Source organism: Aphelocoma coerulescens, chromosome 14 (assembly GCF_041296385.1).
Source record: "Aphelocoma coerulescens isolate FSJ_1873_10779 chromosome 14, UR_Acoe_1.0, whole genome shotgun sequence".
NCBI classification, from domain to species: Eukaryota; Metazoa; Chordata; class Aves; order Passeriformes; family Corvidae; genus Aphelocoma; species Aphelocoma coerulescens.
In genome coordinates this window covers 3,924,965-3,940,839 of record NC_091028.1, presented here as the reverse complement: position 1 = coordinate 3,940,839, position 15,875 = coordinate 3,924,965, and the positions used below count along the sequence as shown (strand labels likewise).

The 15,875-nt window shown below is 41.9% G+C and overlaps 1 protein-coding gene across 26 annotated transcripts in view; it reads right to left on the bottom strand.

Annotated features, from left to right (window-relative positions):
* The window catches only part of RBFOX1 (RNA binding fox-1 homolog 1), a 1,132,467-nt gene that overhangs the window by 1,028,912 nt on the left and 87,680 nt on the right, over positions 1-15,875 (bottom strand). Inside the window, exon 2 of one of the 26 annotated variants that reach the window (XM_069030276.1) lies at positions 11,609-11,680. The exons of the other annotated variants lie outside the window; for them this stretch is intronic. The gene's annotated coding sequence lies outside the window, so the exon portion shown is untranslated. The remainder of the gene's footprint in view (positions 1-11,608; positions 11,681-15,875) is intronic. 26 annotated transcript variants of the gene reach the window in all.

Sequence of the window (15,875 nt, the reverse complement as noted above, 5' to 3'; positions counted from 1 at the left end):
AGGAATGTGCCTGTCATCTACGGTGCAGGAATCTACTCAGTGCTGGTCCCTGAGGTAGCACTGCTCATCTCTACAATTTAAATTGTTTTCTCTTATTGTAGTAAAATCAGGAAATTAAACTGGTTGGATTAATAATGGAACTCCATTGTGAAAATAAATAATTTCTCTATTCATTAAACGCTGCACTGAGTCAAAAGGTCTGGGGTAGAGAGAAGAAATCTCACACTGAAAATTGCTTTTCACAGCCTATCTGCAATTCTTGGGTTGGTTGCCTGTAAGCAGTACATCTGGAGTATGACACAAAGGGTAGACAGGTTAGTGCTGAAATAAACAGCTTGAGTAGGGATTGTTTTAAAAAATGGGAATTATTCCAGAATCCTATTCCACTGTGGTAGCATCAAATCCAATAATTTCAATGTTACAGTGAAGCATTTGGAACAGCTACAAAAGTAATTTGAACAAAGTAAGGAAAATATAATAAAAGAACACTTTTCTTTCTCCAGCTTCCACACACTGACTTGTTTATCTGCAGGAAAAAATATATATTACAAGGGAACTTCAACACCTTCCCCCTTCAATGGTCACTTCTCACAGCCTTATCACAGACTCTTCAACACAATTTACATCAAATAAACATCACCATAACCCAGTGAAAGCAGCAGCAAGGAGTGAGCCACCTGAAGCAGGAGAAGTTATTCCTGCTGACACTGGAGAGCTGCAGCTTTCCTTGTAGCAGGGGAACAAGGTTTGAGCACCCCAGTGCCCTTCAGTGCCTCAGGACTCAAACAGACTCATTCACAGCCCACACCAGTCAGTCTTAATGAGATTGGTAACAGCTCTGGGAGATGTAAAGCTCCTGCTTCAGATCCGTTCATAAACTCATTGCAACAGCTGCCTTCTCCTCCCGAGCTAACCAGCACCCAGCATTTCAAACTATCACCTTTTACAAGGGCAGGCCTTTGTTAATGAAGCAAACTCCATCATTTCTGAGGTGATCTTTGACAGTCCTGTAAGGGTTATGAGGATGAACACCACAGGGTAACCAGAAAGAGCACAGCTAAAATTGGGATTTGGAAGTGCTAGGGATTTACAGTGGCAGAACAGCACACACTGGCCAAAGTCTCCAGACCCATGGAATAACTGGAGGACTATTCTGGGACACATGGAGAGCAAATGGCTCAAAGACAAACAAGTGAATACAGGTGAAAGGCTGGTGCTGTGGGGAATGCAACAGGGGGAAAAAAGGACAGTGTTGAGCCAGAAACAAGCCACATCCTACTGCCTTTCATCCATGATAACTCTCCCAGGCAAAAAAAAAAAAGGGGGGGAGGCTCAGATCTTACAACTGTTCTTGAACTGTTTCAGTAGCTTAGACAGTGGACTCAAAGCAATCCTTACATATAAAAAACCAACCACTATAAAGGTCAAAATAAAACTCACTGCTTCTAGAAGTACACAGGAACATCAGCTCTTCCTTACATGCCTGCTTACAAAAATTAAATACAGCTACATCCATAAAACACTCAAATATTTTTGTGTATCCATGCAGCAATAGGTAGCATCAGGCAATCAAAACTGGAACCATTAGCACCAAAAATGCCAGGTCATTGCATCAAATGAGCCTTCAGAAAGATCATCTCTTATTGCTGGGACACAGCACAGGAACCATGGCTACACCTGACAAAATATTGGAAGTAATGAATTTAATAGTTGGGCACTGCATCCAAAAAGTCCTGAGTCATTTTTACAAATTTCAGCAAGGATAAAAGGGGATGAGGAATGGTGAAATCTTTACTCCAGTCCTGATTTTGATCCAGATTTGTATTTAGAAATGCTAAAATATTTTCATTCCAGACATAGTGTCTGCATTACCAATTCTAACAGCTCATAAAAGGAACATTCATAATCAATTATTACAGAGTTAGAGCTGCATTTTAGCAATAAACTGTCTAACAGGAAATATTTTCTTCATAATGGCAAGAATGTCATCTTTTATAGCCCTTATCCCACCAGTGACAAAGTGCTTTGATCTCCAAAACTGGAGGGAGGAAGAGCAAAGTTTTCAGAATGGAATTGTTCTTTATTAGAACTCTTCTCCACTTAGATTGTTCAATTTGAGTGCACAATTAAACCCCCACAATACAGGCAATGCTGGTATTTCAACCCTTTAAGCATTTGCAGTCAGATGAGGAAAACTGATGATTTCCTCAATGCCCAGGATGGAGAACAAGTGATCCAAGTGTAAGCCACAGATACCTGGTCCCTATCCCAGCACACTCTGGACACCTGATGTGGCCAAGGGAAAGCATTAAAATCAACCAAACTTGTGGATGAAACTATTTTCATACTGGTTAAATCACTGACTAATCAAATTTGCAGCCATGAAGAGGCTGAATCCAGCAGGCCACCTCTCATTTGGAAGCACCTGGATCACACAACTGCAAGTCTGAGCAATTAGGGAGTGAATGTGGAGAGCTGACATTCAGGGAAGAGAAGATCTGGAACCGTGGGTCTCCCCCTCTATTAGACATGGAAAAAGAAAGATACTCTATACAAGAAAAAAAACAACACCTCTGAAAATCCAAACCGTGTCCTGTTACAAAGCATTCTGGAAAATAACTCTGAGGAAACCAGGTGGCAACACCTCAAAAGTGCAGGTTAGAGGCCATTATTTAAATACAAAGGAATTTAATGTGGCACTTAGCATGACAGGCTGCTGTACTGCACCCACCGGGCTCGGCAAGCTCAGTGTGCTTTAGCAGTTTAGTTCTACTCTAAGACTCCTAAATATTGGAACTGTCTGCTGAAACCTCTTGCATAATACATTAACTGCCCTCTGAACACATTCTGGCATTCTCCTTCTTGATCTTTTCTGGAATCAGGAAGTATCAGGGCATGATAAATAAGTGGATGAATAATAAAATAAATTTTAAAAACTGTCTCCAGCTTCTATAGCAACTCCCCTACCTGCTTCCTCCTTACAAAAAAAAAAAAAAAAAAAAAAAAAGTGACAGACCTGTGCTTCATGGCAGGTTTGAGTGGAGCTTTTACAGGTTCTGAGGTGACTCAGAAGAAATTCACTTGTGCTCACTTATGGCACATGGCAGCTCGGCTCATTCCATAAGGTGCTCCTGGTTTTCCTGATTTCAATTTTAGCCTTTCCATGTTTGATAAATGTCAGTAAGTTTCCACAGCTTGCAAGCAGAGAAAAGGCAGAATCAACTTATTGAGGGCTTTAGCACAACAAGAAAACCCTCCACACAAATCTACTTTCATTCAATTCACTTCTCTGGATTATGGAGATGTCTGATAGCTCCAGCCAAGCCTTGCACAGATTCCACTTGGCACAGTTCGGCCTTTGGGACTTTAAGAGATCCACTTGGTGCTGGGGGCAGCCCAGGGAGCTCCAGGACATCTCCCCCCTCCTTTAGCAATGCAATAATGTGCAGAATCCTCCAGGTCACTCAGATTCAAACTGTGTCTCTGTTAAGCAAAGCCATCTCTCTCAGGCTGAAGTGAGTGATTCTGTGCAAGTGCATGTTAAAAATCCCAGTTGTTGCATGCAGAACCATTTAAAAGATATTCTCCTTTAGCTAATACTTGAGTGCCCACTGTATCCTGGCAAGGCTGTCCTTAACCAGCCAGTTCTGCCTTTCCTTCCCTTGGATTACCTCTACCCTTTTGCATGAGCATCCACCCACCTTGTGTGCTTCAGTACCATAATGATTATTTTCACAGGGCTTTTCTGCCAGTGAGTCATTTCCCCAGAGAAATCATAAGGTGGGCTAAGAGTGAAAGTATAGAAAATATTAATTATGGGATGCTAAAAGCCCAAGGAGAAAATTCAGACCAGATATACAAATGCAGCTCATTCAGGTTCTGAACTTAGTTGCACTGCAAGCACAACAACCCAGGAAGGCAGGAGACAATTTTTGTTGAGCCACACAATTGTTGCATCCCCCCACGTAACATTTATCAACAACTAAAATTCCTTATAGGCAGATTTTCCAAGTTCAGCAACAAGCTTCATCTTTGCTCATCCTTTTAGTCTCAAGGTAAACTGGGTGGTTAATTTAAGTGGACAGAAATTTCTGAAACAACACCCTTCCTTTGGAGTTTCACACATAAATAGCAACTGAACTGCTTGTTGGGATCCAAGGCTACACCAAGGTCAGACATATTCTGCAGCATTTTTCATACCTTCCAATCCAGAACAAGCAGCAAAGTGCTCAAAAAACCCAATTATTCTCTTGAGAAATTTGTAACAAGCTAAACCCCTAATTTAAAGATTGCAATACAAACATACCAGTATGCAGCATTGCCTCTCCATCCCCCAGAACTCCAATGCCAGTGTTAAACACCACTTCCACTTCTGCCCTGCTGCCTGCCTCCCTCCATGGTTTCCAAGGCTTTCACCTCCCTTTATCCAGCCGGGCCTCAGCTGCATCACCCTGTGCTTGCTGACTCTCCCAAAGCTCAGGGTGTGCTGCCAACAACTGCTGAATGGTTTTTCCTGTCACACCTGGTCCCCACTTCGCACCTGCAACCCTTAGAGGAGGCTCTTACTCCATTGCAGGCCTGTGGGAGATGTCACCCAACTCTGAAATCTGTGAGAAAGCAGTTTACTGTGATCCCACCAGGACACCCTGCGCTGCAGGCACGGTGTGGGATGCACGTGGAAGCAGGGTAACCATGGAAGATGCTGTCTCTTCCAAACATCCAAATGCCTCGTGTGTCTGGATGCCAGTCTGCTGTCACTGGCACAGGGAAGGGGAAAGAGTGAGGAGAAGCAGAAGAAAACTGCTGGGAAAGAGAAAACAGTTTCTTGCTTGAATGAGGTAGTTGCTCACCAGGGAATAGGGAGGAGATTGTTATTGCTGGGACTGGAATAGTTCTGGACATGGCTGGACAGCTCTGGATTGCCAGCTTGGAGACAGCCAGGCTTTTCATGTTCCCTCTTAGATTTTCTTTCTCATGGCCAGAGTCTTCACCTTCCTTCTTGTCCATCTCCATATGTATCACTGTTTGTGTCCCAGAGTTTTGGGACACAAATGATGGATTTCCAAAGAGTTTCTTATATTGTCAGTCACCTTTCACCTGGGCCCAGAGGAACTGTGAGAGTGTGACTGAGTGCAGAGGAAGACACGAGCATGTACTTGTTGGATTTGGATAGGAAGCTGCAGGAAGGATGTCAGACAGACAGCAGGGCTAGGATCTGGCTGACCTGAACTCTAGAGCTGCACCACTCCCTGCACATTCCTCAATTTCCTCTTATTTCCATTTGCCATCTTATCAGTTGTCCTGTTTGAGTTGGGCAGTGCTGTGCCCACCTTCCTTACACATCCTTAAGCCTCACAAAAGCAGCTGGGATAGCAGAAACCACTCGGGCTGCCTTTCCAGATGTCCTTTGAAAAAATCAAAGGTAACTTCAGTCACTTACAAGTCCCACTCCCACACTTCACACACACAAGTCACAAAAATGAGCAGATGTAACACTAAAGGCTGCTGGTGCCACAAATGCCACCTGAGAAAGCTCCAGGACTGGGGACTCACTCCTATAACATTAGGGACCAGGTATTTATTTGTTGTAGTGCTTCCTCCCTCCCTGGAAGATGGCAAAGAGAATGTAAATAAAGACCTAAGCAGGAGGCTACAGGATCTCTGAGTGCCCTGATCGCACTGGAAAATATGAAATTCTTTGTGAATTCCAGGTAAGATTGCTTAGGTATGGGGAAAAGGCAAAGCCTGGCATTTGATATCATTTCCTAGACCAAAGCACAGCCTGTCACTAAAGTAAAATCAATGCCAAACTCACAACACAAAGGCAGCACACACAGCACAGCAGGCTTGGGAACCAGTGTCAATAAGTGACCCACAGCTGCAATCCAGTGCAAGGAGCAACACTCAAATGCCTGAGAAAGATTTCAGGGCTAACCATAGCTTATGGATAAGGGAGAAGAAAACAGACACATGACCCACTAGAAAAAAATAAAATTAGCTAATACAGTGAGATGAACTTGAGGGATCTCTCTGAGTGAGATGAACTTGAGGGATCTCTCTGAACAATTCCTGCATTTCCCCATATCACTCTAGTTGAGCCCATTTCAAAGCTATAACAGAAAAATGCTAGTACCCCAAACACCCATCTTCTCTAATGAAGGGTAAATGTTGTAATCTGCCTTTACCAAAGGCCAACACGTTTAGCTTATTGAGGTGCTCTACTTCCAGAAAAGTTTTTGCTGCTTCAGGAAAATGGGCAAAAGCAGCCTGACCACACTCGTGGCTGCACTGTCACTGAACAGGGTCTTCTTCTGGCTAATACTGTGTAAATACCAACTGCACCACAGCAAAGATTAAAGTTGCTCAAAAAACGAGCATTGTGCTACTTCTTAAAAAGAGAAGACCAACAGAAGGAAAGGAGGCTTGGATATCCTGAGGCATGCAAGCAACGGAGAGATAACTCATTAAATACACACGAACATACAGATTTTAGCTGAGACTTTTAACACAAGCAAATACAGCAAAAATATACAGCAGCTTTAGTGTGCAGCTACACCTCCTGTAATTACAATGTGTTACTTTAAAAAAACAAATGAAACGGGAAAAAAAAGAAGAGGAGACCAGAAATAAAGGTTGGAAGCTGGAATAAAAACTGAAGAGCAAACCAAGTGTCAAAAGGTTTTAAGATCCTGTGGGAAAAACTGGGTTAACGGTGAGAGAAGCTCTGCCAGAAAGTTCCACATGGGGACACTTAGTGGAGAGGCAAACAAGGAAATACTGAAAAATCCCAGTGTGGAGCTGGGCAAGCTCACACTGACCACCCTCAGTGAGTAGAGAGAAGAACGACTGGCCCAGTGCCCCTGAAACCCTGCATGGAAACGCTGGCATCGGGGCAGCCCTGTACCAGTCAGTCAAAATCACAGCACCTCAGTGTTATTACTTTATCCTCCAGTTATTTCACAGCTCCTTTCCATCACTCCTGTCCTTCCCAAGCACTTTATTAGAACTTAAGCTACCTAATTGCCGCCCTAATTTGCACCTACTTTGAAAACTACTTTATTGTACTTTGTACTATATTTAATCATTGCAACTTAAATTAGCCACGTTCACATGGACAGTTTCTCAAAGCTGCTGATAATTTGAGCAGGAAAATTGGTGCCCACATGTGTTAGCACAGCCCTGCTGTGGTGCAGCAGCTGCAGAGCCCGTACAGGCTGGTGCCTCTCCAGTTCATTCCTGATGGGATGGACTGACAGGGGCATGTGGTGAGTATTTGTGTCTCTGCTGCTCATCTCAAAGCCAAGTAAATTAACTAGATGATTTGTCAGGCTCTTAACTGTTTGGGATGCTGACAAGAAAACGGCAGGCAGCAGTAAATAAATAATTTCTGAGGAAGAGCAGATACCAGAGAAACTGAAAGTTAAAAGCATGATTGGCAGCTTTTGCATACACAAGATCTTTATTTTCAACTCTTCTTGTGTTATTCTGAGCAGAGCTCAACATTTCTGTCCTGGCCCTTGGGCATTTTTTCCAGTACCTACAATTATTTTTGATTTAAGAATCTCAGAAAGAAAAAAATCCCACTCATGACCCGCCAACTCAAATCTGCTGTGGGCTTTTTTCTCTTCCTGTCAGCACTACCCTTTGTTTTCCGAGGGTAGGAATTCACTTAGATTGCACTTGGGGTCCTTTCCATAAAGGAGCAATTATCATTACATTGCAGTAATTTGAATTAGCGTGCAATGAAGCACCTCACACTATGAGTCATTACATTTTCCTGCAAGTGATCCACAATGGGCATCTCCCGTTCTGCATGGAAGGAGAGTGCCACTCCGAAACACAGTGCAGTCAGCAGGAAAATGAGCAGGAGCTCTGCTGAGCACGTTAAGTGTACAAATAAAGGGGAAAAATTAGAAAATGAGAGCGTGGCAGCATATTGCTGGGACTGATTCATGCAAGTCCTGCAGTTTCTGTAGGTGCTCACTAAAACAATTCTGCTGAGCAATTACTGCTTTCAACACAAACAAAGAAAAACGTTTTTGAGCTCAGCCCACCTCTGAACTTAGGAAACCTTTAAATGAAGTTCTAAATTCTCCTTTTTACTGAGGCAGGAGCTAATCTTCCAAGTCTCATCATTACCCATCAGGGTTTCTCTCAAGCAGCAGGCCAAAAAGAGCAAGTCTCTGCATTACTGCTGTTTCAGGAGGTTCAAGACCAGGACAGTTGGACCAGAGATACAAATCCTCTCTGATATTTGGATATCTTGATTTTAATTGCAAAGGTACCCTCTCTCAAATCATACTAAAATAAACAAATACCAGCAAACCTCAAAAAAACCAGCAGCAGGTCCATTGTTTTTCACCATTTCTTGAAAGAACAGCTACAAGACCAGTTTTGCAAGAAAATGGATAATTTCCAAGCATAAAATGTTTTTCCAAGACTTTATGAGCTTCCCAAGGGACTTGGACACCCAGTTTCTCTGCTGTTTATAGCTTACTCATTTTACTTTTGGAAAAAAACATTATTCTAGCACAAGAGCAGAGGGGAAATCACAATACTGATAAAACTGAGAAACATGGAAAAATAAAGCATCCTTTCTGTGATTTTGTTAGATGACACCTGGGACAATCCCCATTTCAATTAGCTCAGGGAGTCATTGGGGTTAAGTGGCTTTAAACAGGGAAATTTATGTAGGTATTTATTCTCAGCCCACATGACCTTAGGAATAGGCTCCCATGGAACAACTGGGCAACCAGAGGGATGAATTCCAGCTTGGAGCACAGGACCACACAACAACACTGTTCTGGCTGACAGTAATTCTTCATGCTGCCTGCTACAGGTAATTCCATGTTTTCTCTACTGCTCCTGTGAAAGCTGTTCTGCTTTTCACATCAGAAGGGGAAGAGAAAACACCCCCACGGCCAAGCAAATAAAGCACCAAGAGGAACGAGACCACTCTGAAGGGTGGAGAGAACAGCCATTGCTACTGCATCTAATGAAGTTTAAGTCTTTCTATTAAATAATAAAGACACTTATCTTTTGGCTGGTTTAATAAATATTTCATTACCCTACAGTGTTTAATTTTTCACTTTTGAGTGACTACGGCTGGGAAATGATCAGACTGAGGTCCCCTCATTACCATTCTGTGGCACTTGGTGTGACACAGGGGCCCAGCCGTTCTTTCCTTCCCCACCCCGTAGTACCCAGCTGTGACAGAAATGGGATTGTGCAGAGGCACCACTCCCCTGCAATAGGATATCAGCTCATTTCCCCACTAAGCAGGGCTGCAGGAGCAAGGCATTACCCACAGCAGATACAGAGCACTAAAGTCAACTGTTCAGACAAGTCTGTGGTACCAGATGGGATCAATCAGAGTGCTGTGGGAACAGGCCAGAATCATTCTGGGTTGCTCTCCATCATCTCTGGCACAGATAACCATGGAAGACCCTGATTACTGGGCAGACAACAGTGTCCTGTCCTGTAAAAGGGCAAGAGCCTATCAGAGGTTGTTTCTAACCCAAATTACTCTTTCATTTCAACTGCAGTCCTCACATTTTAGGTTTGTTTTCTAACTATGAGATAAATGTGATCCATCCAAGCAGTGTCAAAGACGTTTTCCTCCCAGCTGTAATTGTGTAATGAACAGGAGCCAGAAATGGATGTTTTGTTCTGATAATTTTCAGTCTAGAACACAGAACATTTGGGCTTAATTTTGGAACAGGGCTGTTTTTCCCTGTGTAAATCTTCCTTTCTGCTGCTGGTCTGTTCAAAATTTGGTGGGTACAGTCCTGTTCTTAGCAGTAACTAAATGGAAAAGAAAATGCCAGGTAGAAAGATGAGGGAGCTCCCATTCTTTCTGCTGCCTCTACAGATTTCACCATTTAAGTGGTCTCCATTGAGCTCATGGATTGCCCAGATACTCAATAACTTGCTTTCAATCTCATCATCCAAGTAATTTATATACATAATAAAATGATTCAGTCTTGACATTAATTCTTGCAAATTTTTACATTGGTATTAATTTTACTTCCTGGATTTTAATTGAAGAGAGTATATTTTGTCACAAGGGAAACTGAACATTAGTTCTTCTACTTAACAACCATGTGGTTTCATTAGAAATTACATTAGTTCCTCATTAAGCAACAATAATAGCGTAGAATTGGGATCAATAAAAAAATACATTGCCCTAAGGTGCTGAATAGTTTGGTTCATTTATACTCTCATGAGTCAAATACTTCAGGATTCAGAATTAAAAACCCTCAAACTTTTATGCAATGTTCAAGAAATGTCTTTTTATTTCAAGTAATACAGATTCAGATTGTAAAGGAATAAACGCACATGTTCAGGCACAGCTCTGCATCCTCTAAGCAAAATTTTAATAATTAAGAGCTTGCACCGTTTTAAGAACTCACATCATTAAAAGAACTGCCCCACTAAACACAACACAGGTAATTCTGTCAGCTCTGATGAGGAAATTGAAGTTAGCTGAGATTCCTCCCTACAGAACAAAGCACCCTTGCTGTACCATTTGACCCCACAGCAGCACCTACCCAAGGGCCAGCTGGTCAATCTGATAAATCCATGGCATTCAATTTCGGGGAATTCAATTACAAAATTGACATTTACACAAATCAGAGCAGACCTTTTAATCACTTCTGTCAAGTGCACGAAAAGCTTCAAAAATATGCTGTAACTTGCTATCTTCTCACTGAAATCATGCATTTAAAGGAAGTGTTTGGCCAAGAATAACACAGCCAGGTTCCTTCCTCTCCACAAGTCCTTCTGGATTTATCTTTCACTTCAATAACAGACTTGTAACCAAGTCTAAACTTAGCTCCAAGAAAGACAAGGATCATCCCTGAAGGTGATCCCAGGATTCACATCCTACACAGTGACATCTACTGAGACTTTGACACTTTCTCTCTATGCTGATGTTCCATTGCACAGCCATGGACCCTCCTCCCTGGCAGCACATCCGTGCATCCCACTGCAGGATTCCTCATCACCTGGGAATCCACATTCCTCAGTGGCTTCCTTGGAGTCCTCTCTAGTAGGGCAACTCCCTCTTTTTTTTGTTGTTACCAGTAAACTGTTCTCAGATACAATATCATCTCATTTGACTTAATTTCATCCTAGACCATCTGTTTTAAAAGAACTTCTTGCAGTTCCCCAGAGTGGAGCACGACAATCAACATAACACAAGGGTCAGAAGAAATAGAAATAGTCCAGCTTTCACAGCCTTTTGGGAGAGTTCAGCCTGACCTTTGCACAGGTACCTAAGGAACCAGGCAAGGGTGTGCCAGCTGAAAGAACTAGACTGGCTTCCTTCCCAGGCTGCCAAAGGTGAAAAGAAAGAAAACACACATTTTTCTACTTACAAATTTGCAGCACTTTAAAAAGAGCAACCTTCCTGCAGCTGTTTTGTCGTAGACCATGGGATGTTCAAACAACTCAGCTTCAGTTTGCCATCTAATAAATCTCATCAACAATTCACTGCTTCACATAGCTCAAAGCAAGAGATGTCAAATATTACATGCAACTATATTTTCCCCTCTCCTCATTCCCTTTGTTGTTGAGTCTTTTGCAGCAGCACCTTCAGGGCACCAACCTGTATCAGACCTCAGCTGCGTGAGGCACTCCACACCTGCATTTAAAGATGCAATATTTGACTCGGAGATAGCTGTAAACCACAAATAAAATTAAGTGTAGGTGAACACTGGCAGAGAAAGAAGACATAGCTCTTATGTCTCATGAAGAAGACACATGAAATGTATTCATGCCCTATCAGGCTGTTGCTTTGGAGAGAAAAGGGATCTATCAAAAGCTGAAAGCAAGGAAACGGAGACATCAGATCATGTCCATTTCACCATTAAAATGCTAAGTAATATTTGTGTTGTCAGACCTTCTGCACTATGGAAAACACCAATTTTAAGTTTATGTGTGCAAGCTTTTGGCACACATATTTTCTTTGTTAGCTGCAAAACTGAGGAAGATCTTTAGGAAACTGATTCTTCCTCCTCCTGCAGCCTGCCTAGCTGTTTAAACAAATGCAGCCTGAGTAAACCAGTGCTGTCATGTAGGAACATCTCCCCTCCAGGTTGTCCTGGCAGGGATGACTGGAGTGAATGTGTCTGACACCTCCCTCACACTCTTTCATCTGAGTGTATTGCTGGGTGCAAAATTAATAACACATGTACAGACTTACATACGTCAGCCTTCATGAAGATGCTGGAGTTAATGAGGACTGACAATGCCAGAAATAAGAATAAAAATGAACCACAACCCTTTGCTGCTGCTGCATTTACAGCATATTCTGACAATTTCATGCCATTGATGTTGTCAGTGGTTATGACAGTAAATGAAACAACACAATAAGTTCCAAACCAGATGTGGCAGGTAACCATGGAGAAAGCCGTGGTTCTGGATAGCAAATGAATTCTCATTTGAAATGCAACAGTTATTACAGTTTAATTGGGTTCCAGATTGACAAACACAGCAAGAGATGAAACAATGAAAATATGAGAACAAGTGATGTCAACATTATAAACTCAGACTGTCAGAAGAAGCTGAGAAAAAGCTTCATTTCTCTGCAAACTAAATGAATACTCTTAAGAGGTTTGGGTTTGTACTGTTTTGATATTTCCTTTCAAGCAATACTGTATTAGACAAAGGCAGGAGACAAGATGAGGAAGCTCATAAATGCAGTTTCTACTTGACCTACATTGTTCCAATTGATCACAGACAATTATAGCTGTATTTCATCTACTGTCCTGAAGCTGCCTCATATATTCTAATATATAACCCTCCAAATCCAACAGACAAGCACAGAGGTGCAGGCACACAACTGTAGTTTTAATATACAGCAGGCTGCTGTACAATCTTTGTGATTGTATTGGATATTAAATACAGCTATTAGCTCTATTTTCTTTGAGAAAGGCTCAAAAGATTACATTTCTTCAGTAGATCAAAGAAAAGGGGGGGAGGGGGAGAAAGAAATAATGCAGGAAAGAAGAAAAATCATCAACTAAAATGGAAAGAAAGTAACAGAGAGCAACAAAGGGAACTCTTCCCATCAGGTCCCACCACACCCAGTATCATCAACCACAGCTCTACATGAATTTTCTTGCTCAGAGCAATAGTGGAAATCTACATTATTCCTTTGTTTCAAAGTCATGAGACTTAAAGAGACAATTGTTAAAATAATCACATTCATGACCTTCAGTGGTATCTTAATTCATTAGCTTTTTTTTTCCTCTCTTACTGCCCTCCACCACCCATACCAAAGTGACCAGAAAGTGATTTAAAAACAAAAAAGGGCTTTTTTTTCAAATGATCATTCAGTTTCTGAACTCTTATTTCCAGTCTTTGACTAAAAGGGACAAAACAAACCATGTTCTGGGATCCTTCGATAGCTGTGTTTGTTAATACAGTAGCCTGTACTGCTTGTATCTGAAAGTTCTAGATATATCAAGATCCAGAGGAATGTTTCACAAGATCAGCAGGGAGAATGGCTTCCCATTGCCACAGGGCAGGGTTAGATGGGATACTGGGAAGAAATTCTTCCCTGTGAGGGTGGGGAGGCCCTGGCACAGGGTGCCCAGAGAAGCTGCGTCTGCCCCATCCCTGGAAATGTCCAAGGCCAGGCTGGACAGGGCTTGTAACAACCTGGGATGGTGGAATGGGTTCCTGCCCATGGCAGAGGGTGGAAGTGGTCCCTGATCTGTAAGGTCTCTTCCAACCCAAACCAGTCCATCTCAGTGTTAATCAAATAGAAGCAGAATAAAGGTCTTCAGATACCTCCACAGCTGACTGGGCAGGCCTACAGACCAAGTGTTTACTTATCTCTCACTAAACTAACAATTCAGGTACTAAAAGATTAAATATTGTTAACCAAGAGCCAGTGACCTGGGTTTCCTTCAGTGAAGCCAAACCTTCCATATTTTCAGAGTTTCAGGATGTACCACACACACTAAAATGCTGTGCTTCCAACAAACCATTTACCTACTGTTTTCCCCGCCTTGACTCATCATCTTTATGTTTCAACTCAGTTGCTTCACTGCATTGGTTGAAAAAGCACAAACACGTCTTCTGAGGAGTCTTGTTGTACTCAGAAACCCTGACTGAGAACACGGTGCCAATGCTGTTCCAGACACTGTTCAGACACGTGGCAAGACACAGCCCATGGTCTGATGGGTTCATAATCTAACCAGACATGCCAAACCAAGTGTGAGGAAGAGATGTGCTCAAGGACACAGAGCAGAGAATCAGCAGAAGAGCAGAGAGAATGCAGATCTTTGTCAGCTCAGTGCCCTACTCAGTAAATCATACTGGAAATTTTAAAAAAATTATGAATCTGCAATTGTAATAATTCCTTCCCTTTTAATCAGTTTCTACAGAGAAATCACTGTGCAATCTTCCTGACACACACAAAAGCTGATTTACTTGAAACAACATGACTTATCCCAAAGGAAAATACTCTCGAGAGGTCTGATTCCCCAGAACAAACTGTTAAGCAGGTCTTAACTCAAGAGCAAACAAAAATGTCTTGAAACTTGGAGTGCTGATCAAAAAAAGCTGTGCTATCAGTAAAACCTAACTGAAAAGCAGGAAAATAATATTTAATAATAATTATTGAAACAGGCATGGGCACAGCCTTCCTGTAAAATTATGCTGAGTATACAGGCTGAACCTTGTATACTGAACAATGCACATTGTTATTAATGATACATGGGACCAGGGTCTGTTGTTTCTGTTTTTGATGGATCTCAGGGATTTGGGTTTTCCTCAAATCACATGACCTGTGCTTATTATTGAAGCAACCTGCATCTAAAACTCAACTGATCTTTGACCAGGTATCAAAATACCCCTCCCTCCTTGAAATGTGTGAAGCATCAGAAACCCACATGTTCCAGCAGAAAGCTCCTTGTGCCCTTTTGGTTTTGTTCCCCTAATTTAGAGGTTTGTTTCGGCACAGGTTTGTAATTACTGTGCTCCTTCTTTTGTCATAAATGCTGTGAACTGACTCACAGGTGGACTACCTAACAACTTCCCTGGTTTTCAGGCCATTCATTTTCAACTGGAAAAACCCTAAGAAAATCAAGTTGGATTTCTTGGTTGTTTCCCAGTGTTGCAGTAACAAACATCAGTGTTCTGCAGAGGTGTAACAACACACAGACCTTGCCCCATGCAAACACCACTGGCTCTGAGGGAGAAAAACATAGTTCTCATTATTCACTGCAGACTGTAGTCTAAAATCTGTGCTTACAGACTGCCTTCATCAGAGAAAGGTCACAGCTGTTTGCATAGCACTGCTCTTAATGGACCACTTTGACGATGAAATGATAGAGCAGCCTGTCAATTTAGTCTTTTTCCTATTATCAGCCAAGAGCAGTCAGTCTGCAGCTCTGAGGAAGAGAGCACGCCAAAGATTCCTTAAAATACCATTTTCATATCACTACACAAAAATCAAATACCATGTGCTTGCTGCATGTTTGACATGAGTTCTTAAGTTCACTGAATTCAAAATTCAGAAGTACAAAACTCTGTGACTGTAGCCACACGTGTTTTTCCCCACTTCAAATTTAATGAAGTTACACACCAGAGCTTTTTCTTCCTACTGCACACAAGTGCAAAATTAGTCCTCTGGATACAGGCAAACCACTGAACAGTATTTTGAAAGTTTAACAGGATTAGGGCTCCAAAGTATCGAATAATGGAATGTAGTACACTGAATTAAACCTAATATTTGACTATAAAATGCAGACAATTGGACTCTCAATCTGGCAAACTATTAAGCTCAACTGAAATAATTTTAAAATATACCTAAAATCTGGATTTGTCTCTTGTTTTGGATTTCCGAGTGAAGGATTTCACTA